This window comes from Coregonus clupeaformis, unplaced genomic scaffold (assembly GCF_020615455.1).
Source record: "Coregonus clupeaformis isolate EN_2021a unplaced genomic scaffold, ASM2061545v1 scaf0080, whole genome shotgun sequence".
In the NCBI taxonomy this organism is placed as follows: domain Eukaryota; kingdom Metazoa; phylum Chordata; class Actinopteri; order Salmoniformes; family Salmonidae; genus Coregonus; species Coregonus clupeaformis.
In genome coordinates, this window is record NW_025533535.1 from 261,705 (window position 1) to 273,507 (window position 11,803).

Consider the following 11,803-nt stretch of genomic DNA (forward strand, 5'->3'; position numbering starts at 1 on the left):
CTGACAGTGGCAACGAAGAAACCTTACCAGCTCCTGGTTCATGCGCTCCACCTGCCCATTCGACTGAGGCCTATATCCGGAAGTGAGGCTGGCTATGGCCCCAATCTTCTCCAGGAAAGCCTTCCACACTCGGGAGGTGAATTGGGGGCCACGGTCTGAGACGATGTCCTCCGGAAGTCCATAATGCCGGAAGACCTGTTGGAACAGGACCTCAGCAACCTAGAGAGCAGAAGGAAGACCAGTTAGTGGCAAAAAACGGCATGATTTGGAGAACCGATCTACGACCACCATGACTGTGGTGAAGCCATCAGAATGTGGAAGGTCGGTGACAAAGTCTATGGACAGGTGTGACCAAGGTCGCTGAGGCACTGGGAGCGGAACTAGTTTGCCTGCCGGGGCATTCCGAGGTGTCTTCGTTTGGGCACATACGGAACAGGAGTTGACATAGCGGTACACATCAGAAGCCAAGGTGGGCCACCAGTACTTTTGTGCTAGAGAATGCAGGGTGCGCGTAATACCGGAGTGCCCTGCCGTAAGGGTGGTGTGCACCCAGATCAGCAGGCGGTCCCGGACACTGGTGGGTACATACACGCGCCCCGGAGGGACGTTGGCAGGCGCCGGGTCCTCCTGAGCCGCCAGGCGGATGTCTTCGTCCACATCCCAAATGACAGGGGCAATGATGAGAGACGAGGGCAGGATAGGGCCCCCCAGATCCTTCCTTTCTCTGGTATGGTGCATACTGGAGAGTGCGTCAGCTTTCACATTCTGGGATCCTGGGCGGTAGGACAGAATGATTGGAAATTGGGCCCACCTGGAGAGTTCATCCGTTTCGCTGCCCATATGTGCTCCAAATTCCGCTGGTCAGTAAGAATTCAGAATGGATGGACTGCGCCCTCCAGCCAGTGTCTCCATTCCTCCAGAGCAAGGACCACAGCCAACAGCTCCCTGTCTCCAACTCCATAGTTCCTCTCTGCGGGGGTAAACTTTTTAGAGAAAAAGGCACAGGGATATATTTTCTCTTGCTTACCGTGCCGCTGGGAGAGGACCGCACCCACACCCTCCTCCGATGCGTCCACCTCCAGGATGAAAGGACGAGAGGGATCTGGGTGTTTTAGGATGGGCGCTGTGGTGAACCTCTCCTTCAGCCTCTTGAAGGCATCGTCAGCCTCAGGGTTCCAGGTCAGCTTCTGAGGCCCACCCTTCAGGAGAGAGGTGAGCGGGGCGGCTATGGAGCTGAAGGACCTGATGAAATGCCGGTAAAAACTGGCGAAGCCCAGAAAGCTCTCTAGGCCCTTGATGGTGGTGGGAACTGGCCATGACCTGACGACCTGTTGGTGGAATTCGCATTTCTCCCCGTTCACCAACAGGCTGTTCCCGGAGGCGGAGTAGGACAGCTCGGACGTCCCTGACGTGCTCCTTGAACGTAGCCGAGTAGATCAGGATATCGTCGATGTACACCACCACCTGTCTACTCAGCATGTCCCGGAACACATCATTGACGAAGGACTGGAATACAGATGGTGCATTGGCGAGGCCGTAGGGCATGACGCAGTATTCATAGTGGCCTGAGGTAGTTCTGAATGCCGTCTTCCACTCGTCTCCTTCCCGGATTCGGATCAGGTTGTAGGCACTCCTCAGGTCCAACTTGGTAAAGTACCGGGCCCCTCGTAGCTGCTCGATGGCTGACGGAACCAGAGGGAGGGGTTACCGATACTTGGTGGTGACTTCATTCAGCTCCTTGTAGTCAATGCATGGTCTCAGTCCTCCGTCTTTTTTGGCCACGAAGAAGAAGCTGGCGGAGGCAGGAGAGGTAGAGCGTCTGATGAACCCCTGTGTCAGGGTCTCCGCCATATACTTCTCCATGGCCTCAGTCTCCGCCATGGAAAGGGGGTAAATGCGACTCTTCGGGGGGTGTTGTCCCTCCAGCAGGTCAATGGCGCAGTCCCAGGGCCTGTGAGGAGGGAGACACATAGCCTTTAATGAAGAGAAGACATCGGAGAGATCTGCGTACTCACATGGAATGTTGGGCTTACGGCCATATCTGTCTGAATACGCCCGATCTCGTCCGATCTCGGAAGCTAAGCAGGGTCGGGCCTTGTTAGTAATTGGATTGGAGACCGCCTGGGAATACCAGATGCTGTAAGCATTTTCATTTGGTGTGTGATTCTGTGACGAGTACTGAGGATACGAAGAGGCAGCACGCAGACGCAGGAATTAACAAGGTCAAGGTTTACTCAAACAATGACAAAGAGAATTAACAAAGAGCGAGTACATGACACGAAGCAAAAACAATCACACACAACATATTACAGAACAGTCCAGGGCTAAATAGGGGTGGTGATGAGATGATGAGATGCAGGTGCGCTGGAGGTGATTAGGGTGCGTTGGGTTTCCATTCCAGTGTTGCCGAGGTGGTGCACTCAGACCGGTGGCTCAGTAGACCGGCGAATCAGAGCGCCGGAGGGGAGCAACGGGAGGAGACGTGACAATCAGCAAACATAAGCACCTGTGAGATGAACAGTCAATTCACAGAGGAAACCATAGCAATATTATCATAGCAAAGTCATACAGTATAGTTGACACTGAAAGCAAATGCTTGAACTATTTTTCATTTTAAAGAGAGCAAAAAAAACAAGTCTATTTTTAATTAATCTCTGAACCCAGAACCAAATCTCAAGTGCGAGGCTACTTTTTCATAAGCAAACTCTTGGTAATCAACCGGATGCTTTTCAAGTAAGATGTTCGGGGGAATATAACACCTATCCCTGTGAGGGTTTTTGTTCTGCAATCTATCCCTGCGGGGGTTAGCTCTAGTCACTACTAACTGTCCATGTGATTGTCTCTCTATTCATGTGCTTAATTAGAGTGTTCTGATGACTCCCTCCCTTGTTTACATCGTTATCTGCTCTGGGCTCTACCTCTCTGTGGAGAAGGGCTTTGTTGTACCTGGTCATCACCACCACAGTTATTACCGTTATAGACAACTGCTTAACACTATTGATGGATAACTGTGAGGTGATAACCAACGGGAGTTATACCATATCAACATATCTATGGCATGGTCTTGATGCATGAGAAGAATAGATAACCGCACACTGTATAAAAATCAAAACGGAGGCTCTAGATGCAAAAATATATAAAATACTGCCAACTACTGTAGGAACAGACATGCTCAAAAATATCCCCTCAGGACAGGTCTCTGTGTCCTCCTCTACCCCTAATCCTGTCTACCCTGCCATCCTGACAGGTGAGGAGTCTGGGGTGTCACTAAGATGTCATTTTGGATCTGTGGCTGCTCCACTGCCAGAGGAGATGAGATAAACAGTGTGGTCTTTGTGTGTCTGGGACAAAGCTGGTCCTGTGAGAGAGGAGAGCCAGGGGAAGGCAGGGCCACGGGAGATATTCCACTGACTGCAGGACTTTGAGGAAGGGCACCATCTGAACACCACAACAGCCCCCTGTCCTGCTACTGCGGACAACCACAGTGTCATCCCCTGACAGCTCATCTCACAACCCAGAACCAAATCTCACGTGCACTATAGCTATCTAGCTACTATGTTAACAGTCAAGCCTATAGGTGTGACACACACACCTATAGGCTTAGATACTCAGCTTGTAGGCTCCATCCCTCCAAAGCATCAACCAACGCCAATAGGAAAAGTCAGGGGCCTCATTTATAAATGTTGCGTATGCACAAAATATGCCCCAAAACATGTGTGCCAGTTTTCATGCAAAAGTTGGCATTTATAAAAACTGAACTTCACGTGAGAATGTGATTATCCTCCTGCAAACATTAGACTATGCGTACGCACAGTTTCTAGTGGTTGAAGTATTGCATTGCAAGAAGGCAAAAGTAGCCAAGTAGCCTTGTGTGAATGGGGAATACATGATGACAATCGTATTCAAAAGTAAGAGTGAGTGAGTGGGTAGGAGAGTGTGGTTAAGAGAAAGAGCTTGATGTGTCAGTATTCCTGTGTTACCTACTAATGTGGTAATACTGTGTTAATACTGAGTTACTCTGAATATCCCCTGTTTGAGAGATCAGGGGAGGAGGTCTGCAGGTATTTGCCCAGCCTGTTGACACAGCTGCTTCTTCCGTCAAGTACTGCACAGTCAGACTGTCATGGGAAGGCTACAAGCCAGTAGCTAGAAATAGAACTAATGCATGGCCCACAATCGCATTAATGAACCCCTTGAACTTCTTCTGTCACTCATAGAGAAAAACAGTGGCTTCGCCAAGAGTTGAACGGAAGGGAAACTGAGATCAGAGAAACAGATTTCCCCCGCTTCAGTTTAAGACCACAAGACCGTCTATTTCCCAACTCCGGTCCTCCAGTACACCCAACAGTACATATTTGTGTTGTGGCCCCGGACAAGCACACCTGATTCTACTTGTCAACTGATCATCAAGCCCTTGACAAGTTGAATCAGGTGTTTTTGTCCAGGGCTACAACAAAAATGTGTGCTGTTGGAGGAACTGGAGGACTGGAGTTGGGAAACACTGATGTATGGCGTACACTACTGTCACTAGTGTTTCCCCTCTAAAGAGGCACAGGGACATTGCAGAGCGGCCACCAGGTTGAGGAATGTGAAACAGTTGTCCGACGGCTGCCAGACAGGCCCATTGTGTGGCCCACAGTCAGAGGGCTTCAAACACAGGGATAAGCACAGCTAAAGCTCTTTATCCTCTGTCCCTTTTAGGCAATCCATGCTAAATGTGTTAATGTGAAATGTTTTGTTCTTTTTAAAAAAGTCCTCTTCTAACTTTTTCTTGTGTCTGACCTGTCAATGAATGAACTCAGATGAACTCAAGGATAACATTTTTATCTCTGCGTCCAGTATGAAGGAAGATAGGAGTCGTTTTGCAAGCCAATGCTAACTAGCTGTAGCGAAAAGACGAGTTCATCGGACTGTGGGGAAGTAGATAAAGTGCTTATTTGCCAAAATCTCGAACTATCCCTTTAATCTGAGCTGAGGGCCCTATGGAAATACCTCCCTGAGGTAAACTGAGGTTCCATGGTTTCCAAGGGCACAGGTGTGGAGAGAAACCCTATCCAGGTGGGGGAGGGGGACAGCCTGCTTCAGATGCACACCGGACAGCAGTGTGAGAAAGAAGACTATTCTCTCTCTCTCTCGTTTCTTACAGCTTGGTGACTTGGTAAGAGCGTGGTTGTCCTATGGTTATTTTGCATAACCTTCCTACAACTTTCTGCAGGATAGTTGCTTGGCTTTGCAACATTCTCAGCACATGTAAGAAACTTGATAAAAATAAATAAAAATAACAACTATTTTCTTGGTATTTCATTACTTTAACGTAACGTTTTCCTAAAAGTTCAAACATGGTTACATTTCATTTCAACCGCACACGTGGTGTGCGGTTGTAAGGCAGGTTGGACGTACAGCCAAATTCTCTAAAACGACGTGTGGCTTATGGTAGTGAAATTAACGTTCAATTCCATGGCAACAGCTCTGATGCACATTCCTGCAATCAGCTTCCCAATTGGACACTCCCGCTAAACTTGAGACATCTGTGGCATTGTGTTGTGTAACAAAAGTACATATTTTAGAGTGGCCTTTTATTGTCTCCAGCACAAGGTACACCAGTCTAATGATCATGCTGTTTAATTAGCTTCTTGATATGCCACACCTGTTAGGTGGATGGATTATCTTGGCAAAGGAGAAATGCTCACTAACAGGGGTATAAACAAATATGTGCACAACATTTTAGAGAAATAAGCTTTTTGTGCATATGGGCAATTTCTGGGATGTTTTATTTCAACTCATGAAACATGGGACCAACACTTTACATGTTGCATTTATATTTTTGTTCAGTATATACAGCTACTGATTTACTTTGAATTGCCATTTTCTAGCTTTCTCATTTCACTATTTAGAATATTTCTAGCACTCTCTTTTTATCTTCTGATTCTATACTTCTCTTCTCTCTTTTCCTCCTTTTCTTTACTGCTCTTTCTCTCTCTCTCTCTCTCTCTCTCTCTCTCTCTCTCTCTCTCTCTCTCTCTCTCTCTCTCTCTCTCTCTCTGTCTCTCTCTGTCTCTCTCTCTCTCTGTCTCGCTCTCTGTCTGTCTCTCTGTCTCTCTTTCTCTCTCTGTCTCTCTCTCTCTGTCTCTCTCTCTCTGTCGCTCTCTCTCTGTGTCTCTGTCTCTCTCTGTCTCTCTCTCTCTAGCTCTCTCTCTGTTTCTCTCACTCTGTCTCTCTCTCTAGCACTCGGTTTCTCTCTCATTCTGTTTCTCTTTCTCTCTGTTTCTCTTTATTTCTCTCTCTCTTTTTCTCTCTTTCACTCTCTCTGTCTGTCGCTCTCTCTCTTTCTGTTTCTCTCTCTCTGTTCCCTAAGCGTCAAAGAAAAAACAAAAACATCTGAGGTCCCCACATGTACCCAACAACAAAAAACATAATTCTTCAAAAAATTTATACAGAAAGAATATGACACAAATTATGTATTACACATGCAAATATGTATATAAATCATTGCAGACACTGGAATGTAGTCCACTACACTGCATCTCCTCAGCAGTGTCGACTTTCAATGCAACGTCGATGATGGAATCCGAACATTTCCACACCGTCCTTGTTCAACTTCCTCCAGTCCATTCATATTGTCCATGTTTGAGTATTTGAATCCCACTCTACACATTCCCCATATGCTTATGGAAGAAAATAAAACACCAACCAGTATCTTTTGCAAAGTAACACATGAAAATTAAAACATCAATATCAAAAATAATATATAAAAATTATATATATAAATGAATCACATTCCATTTCCCCTCTTTGATTCATAAGAAAACACTAAATATCACAACCATATGCAAAGAAATTTGAAAATTATCACACAATCAGATATTCAAAATGTATATCTATCCATCAACACTCCATCCAGTACCACTTGTTCATCTCCATCTAGATCAGTCACGGTTAAAAATGGCATCTGAGTGTTGTCTCCAGGCATCACAACTCCAACCCATCTCAATATCATAGCCTTCGCAAAAGTCAATAACAAAGTACAAAAGCAAAACATCACACACAGCGCTACAAGAGCTGCTACTAAAATCTGAACTATCACTGCTCCCACTGGGCCTAACGGATCTTGCAACCAAGCCTTCGCTGACCATCCAGCTCCTTCAGATCGACCAAACGCATCCCTTATACTCTTCAATGCATCTATAACACTAGTGATATTATCGGAACTATCGGGGATCAAAGTATAACAATCGTCCCCCGTCAAGTTCATAGCCACACATACAGTGGGGTAAAAAAGTATTTAGTCAGCCACCAATTGTGCAAGTTCTCCCGCTTAAAAAGATGAGAGAGGCCTGTAATTTTCATCATAGGTACATGTCAACTATGACAGACAAAATGAGAAAAAAAATTCCAGAAAATCACATTGTAGGATTTTTTATGAATATATTTGCAAATTATGGTGGAAAATAAGTATTTGGTCAATAACAAAAGTTTCTCAATACTTTGTTATATACCCTTTGTTGGCAATGACACAGGTCAAACGTTTTCTGTAAGTCTTCACAAGGTTTTCACACACTGTTGCTGGTATTTTGGCCCATTCCTCCATGCAGATCTCCTCTAGAGCAGTGATGTTTTGGGGCTGTCGCTGGGCAACACGGACTTTCAACTCCCTCCAAAGATTTTCTATGGGGTTGAGATCTGGAGACTGGCTAGGCCACTCCAGGACCTTGAAATGCTTCTTACGAAGCCACTCCTTCGTTGCCCGGGCGATGTGTTTGGGATCATTGTCATGCTGAAATACCCAGGCACGTTTCATCTTCAATGCCCTTGCTGATGGAAGGAGGTTTTCACTCAAAATCTCACGATACATGGCCCCATTCATTCTTTCCTTTACACGGATCAGTCGTCCTGGTCCCTTTGCAGAAAAACAGCCCCAAAGCATGATGTTTCCACCCCCATGCTTCACAGTAGGTATGGTGTTCTTTGGATGCAACTCAGCATTCTTTGTCCTCCAAACACGACGAGTTGAGTTTTTACCAAAAAGTTCTATTTTGGTTTCATCTGACCATATGACATTCTCCCAATCCTCTTCTGGATCATCCAAATGCACTCTAGCAAACTTCAGACGGGCCTGGATATGTACTAGCTTAAGTAGGGGGACACGTCTGGCACTGCAGGATTTGAGTCCCTGGCGGCGTAGTGTGTTACTGATGGTAGGCTTTGTTACTTTGGTCCCAGCTCTCTGCAGGTCATTCACTAGGTCCCCCCGTGTGGTTCTGGGATTTTTGCTCACCGTTCTTGTGATCATTTTGACCCCACGGGGTGAGATCTTGCGTGGAGCCCCAGATCGAGGGAGATTATCAGTGGTCTTGTATGTCTTCCATTTCCTAATAATTGCTCCCACAGTTGATTTCTTCAAACCAAGCTGCTTACCTATTGCAGATTCAGTCTTCCCAGCCTGGTGCAGGTCTACAATTTTGGTGTCCTTTGACAGCTCTTTGGTCTTGGCCATAGTGGAGTTTGGAGTGTGACTGTTTGAGGTTGTGGACAGGTGTCTTTTATACTGATAACAAGTTCAAACAGGTGCCATTAATACAGGTAACGAGTGGAGGACAGAGGAGCCTCTTAAAGAAGAAGTTACAGGTCTGTGAGAGCCAGAAATCTTGCTTGTTTGTAGGTGACCAAATACTTATTTTCCACCAGAATTTGCAAATAAATTCATTAAAAATCCTACAATGTGATTTTCTGGATTTTTTTCTCTCAATTTGTCTGTCATAGTTGACGTGTACCTATGATGAAAATTACAGGCCTCTCTCATCTTTTTAAGTGGGAGAACTTGCACAATTGGTGGCTGACTAAATACTTTTTTTCCCCACTGTACATTTACTACATCCTTTAATTTCAGAAAAGTTGTTGTTGGTGTCTGTGTCACATTTACAAAATGTGTTATCGCTATCCTAACATTCATCTCTTTCAGAGTTTCTGTTAAAATAGTGACTTTAGTTGATGTATTAACACTCTTAATTGTTTCCAAGGGCATAGTGACAAATGTCCTCTGTATATTATTTACTCTTGGAGTGACTACTGTAATATACTGCTCCTGAACTCCTTTGGTGACTGTGGAAACTTCAACAGACTTTAAATCTTTCATCATAAGCGTCCCCTTACGAGTTACATAGCCTTCTATCCAGTAATTCTTAACCGGAACAAATTTGAACGCTGGCTCTAAATAAGTACACATATATTCTCCCTGATCTTCCCATGTAGTATTACGCAAAATAAGTGAGCAATCACTCATAACCCTCTTCCACTTCATATCATTGTACAAAATATATTTCCTTCGACTAGGGGGTACAGCTTCTACTTCTGGTCCTGATAACAACACTTCTTCTCCGTAATTATCTCTCCACATGGGAGGAATGTCACCACCCCCACTCCGTCTCTCACATCTACAAGGAAGATGAGCTGTTCCACCCATCCTAACCCTAATCACAGTCTTTGTCAGGGGTGCTGAAGGTGGGTGTGGTGCAGGAATCAAGCGCAGGACGCAGAAGCTAAGTCCAAAAGACTTTAGTGAATTATTCACGTAGTAAACAAGCACAATAAGCCCGGAGGCGAAATAAAGGCGCACACAGGCGTCAAACAAAAGGCGCACTAACATGTGCGAAAACCTCTCCAAACAACGGAGGGAAGTACGTAGCTCAGAACACCAAAACAGAAGAGCAATCACACACAACACCATACACACACAACGAGAACTAAATAGGACACTAATGAGGACTAACTAGACACAGGTGTACAACATCAAGACAAAACCAAACGAACATGAAACATAGATCGGTGGCAGCTAGTACTCCGGGGACGACGACCGCTGAAACCTGCCCGAACAAGGAGGAGGAGCAGCCTCGGCCGAAACCGTGAAAGTACCCCCCCTTGACGCGCGGCTCCAGCCGTGCGCCGACCCCGGCCTCGGGGACGACCAGGAGGGCGCGGAGCAGGGCGCGCAGGATAGTCCCGGTGGATCTCCGACAGGAGAGATGGGTCTAGGATGTCCCTCCGCGGCACCCAGCACCGCTCCTCCGGGCCGTACCCCTCCCACTCCACGAGATACTGGAGACCCCCCATCCGGCGTCTTGAGTCCAAGATGGACCGAACGGTGTACGCCGGAGCCCCCTCGATGTCCAGTGGGGGCGGAGGAGTCTCTCCTATCTCACCTTCCTGGAGTGGACCAGCTACCACCGGCCTGAGAAGAGACACATGGAACGAGGGGTTAATATTCTTATATTCAACAGGCAGATGTAACCTATAACACACCTCGTTCAATCTTCTCAGGACTTTAAAAGGCCCCACAAACCGCCGACCCAGCTTCCGGCAGGGCAGGCGGAGGGGTAGGTTTCTGGTAGAGAGCCAGACTCGATCTCCGGGTGCGTACACCGGCCCCTCACTGCGGTGGAGATCGGCGCTCGCCTTGTGACGACGGATGGCCCGCTGCAGGTGGACGTGTGCAGCGTTCCACGTCTCCTCCGAGCGCCTCATCCAATCATCCACCGCAGGGGCCTCGATCTGGCTCTGCTGCCAAGGTGCCAGAACCGGCTGGTAACCTAACACACATTGGAAGGGGGTTAGGTTGGTAGAGGAGTGGCGGAGAGAGTTCTGGGCCATCTCGGCCCAGGGAATGTACCGAGCCCACTCCTCAGGCCGGTCCTGGCAATACGACCTCAGAAACCTACCCACATCCTGGTTGACTCGTTCTACCTGCCCGTTACTCTCCGGGTGGTACCCTGAGGTAAGGCTCACCGAGACCCCAAACGCTCCATGAACGCTCTCCATACTCGGGAGGTAAACTGGGGGCCTCGATCAGACACTATATCCTCGGGTACCCCGTAATGCCGGAAGACGTTGGTAAATAGTGCCTCTGCGGTTTGTAGGGCAGTAGGAAGACCCGACATAGGGAGAAGACGACAGGCCTTAGAGAACCGGTCCACAACGACCAGGATGGTGGTATTCCCCTGAGAGAGGGGAAGGTCTGTCACAAAATCCACCGAGAGGTGGGACCATGGTCGTTGTGGAACGGGCAGGGGTTGTAACTTACCCCTGGGCAGGTGTCTGGGCGCCTTACACTGGGCGCACACCGAGCAGGAGGAGACATAAACCCTCACATCCCTGGCTAACGTGGGCCACCAGTATTTAGTGCTAAGACAATGCACTGTCCGGCCAATACCCTGATGTCCAGAGGAGGGTGACGTGTGAGCCCAGTAAATGAGTCGATCCCGAATCTCGAGCGGAACGTACTTCCGACCCTCAGGACACTGTGGAGGGCTGGGGTCGGCATCGCAACGCCGCTCGATTTCGGCATCGACCTCCCACACCACCGGTGCCACAAGACAAGACTCCGGTAGTATGGGAGTAGGCTCAACGGACCTCTCCTCCGTGTCATACCGCGGGACAGCGCATCTGCCTTACCATTCTGGGACCCAGGGATGTACGTGATTTTAAATACGAACCTGGCGAGAAACATGCTCCATCGAGCCTGGCGAGGGTTCAGTCTCCTCGCTGCCCGGATGTACTCCAGGTTCCGATGGTCAGTCAAAATGAGGAAAGGGTGTTGAGCCCCCTCAAGCCAATGCCTCCACACCTTAAGGGCCTGAACTACAGCTAACAGCTCCCTGTCCCCGACGTCATAATTACGCTCCGCCGGGCTGAGCTTTTTAGAGTAAAAAGCACAGGGGCGGAGTTTAGGTGGCGTGCCGGACCGTTGAGAGTACGGCCCCTATACCGGCCTCAGACGCGTCCACCTCGACCTGAAAGGGTAATGCGGGGT

General features: G+C 47.8%; 1 pseudogene; it reads left to right on the forward strand.

The window, feature by feature from the left end:
* Nucleotides 1-2,027: 2,027 nt before the first annotated feature.
* Nucleotides 2,028-2,146, forward strand: LOC121585050 (annotated as a pseudogene).
* Nucleotides 2,147-11,803: the final 9,657 nt, after the last annotated feature.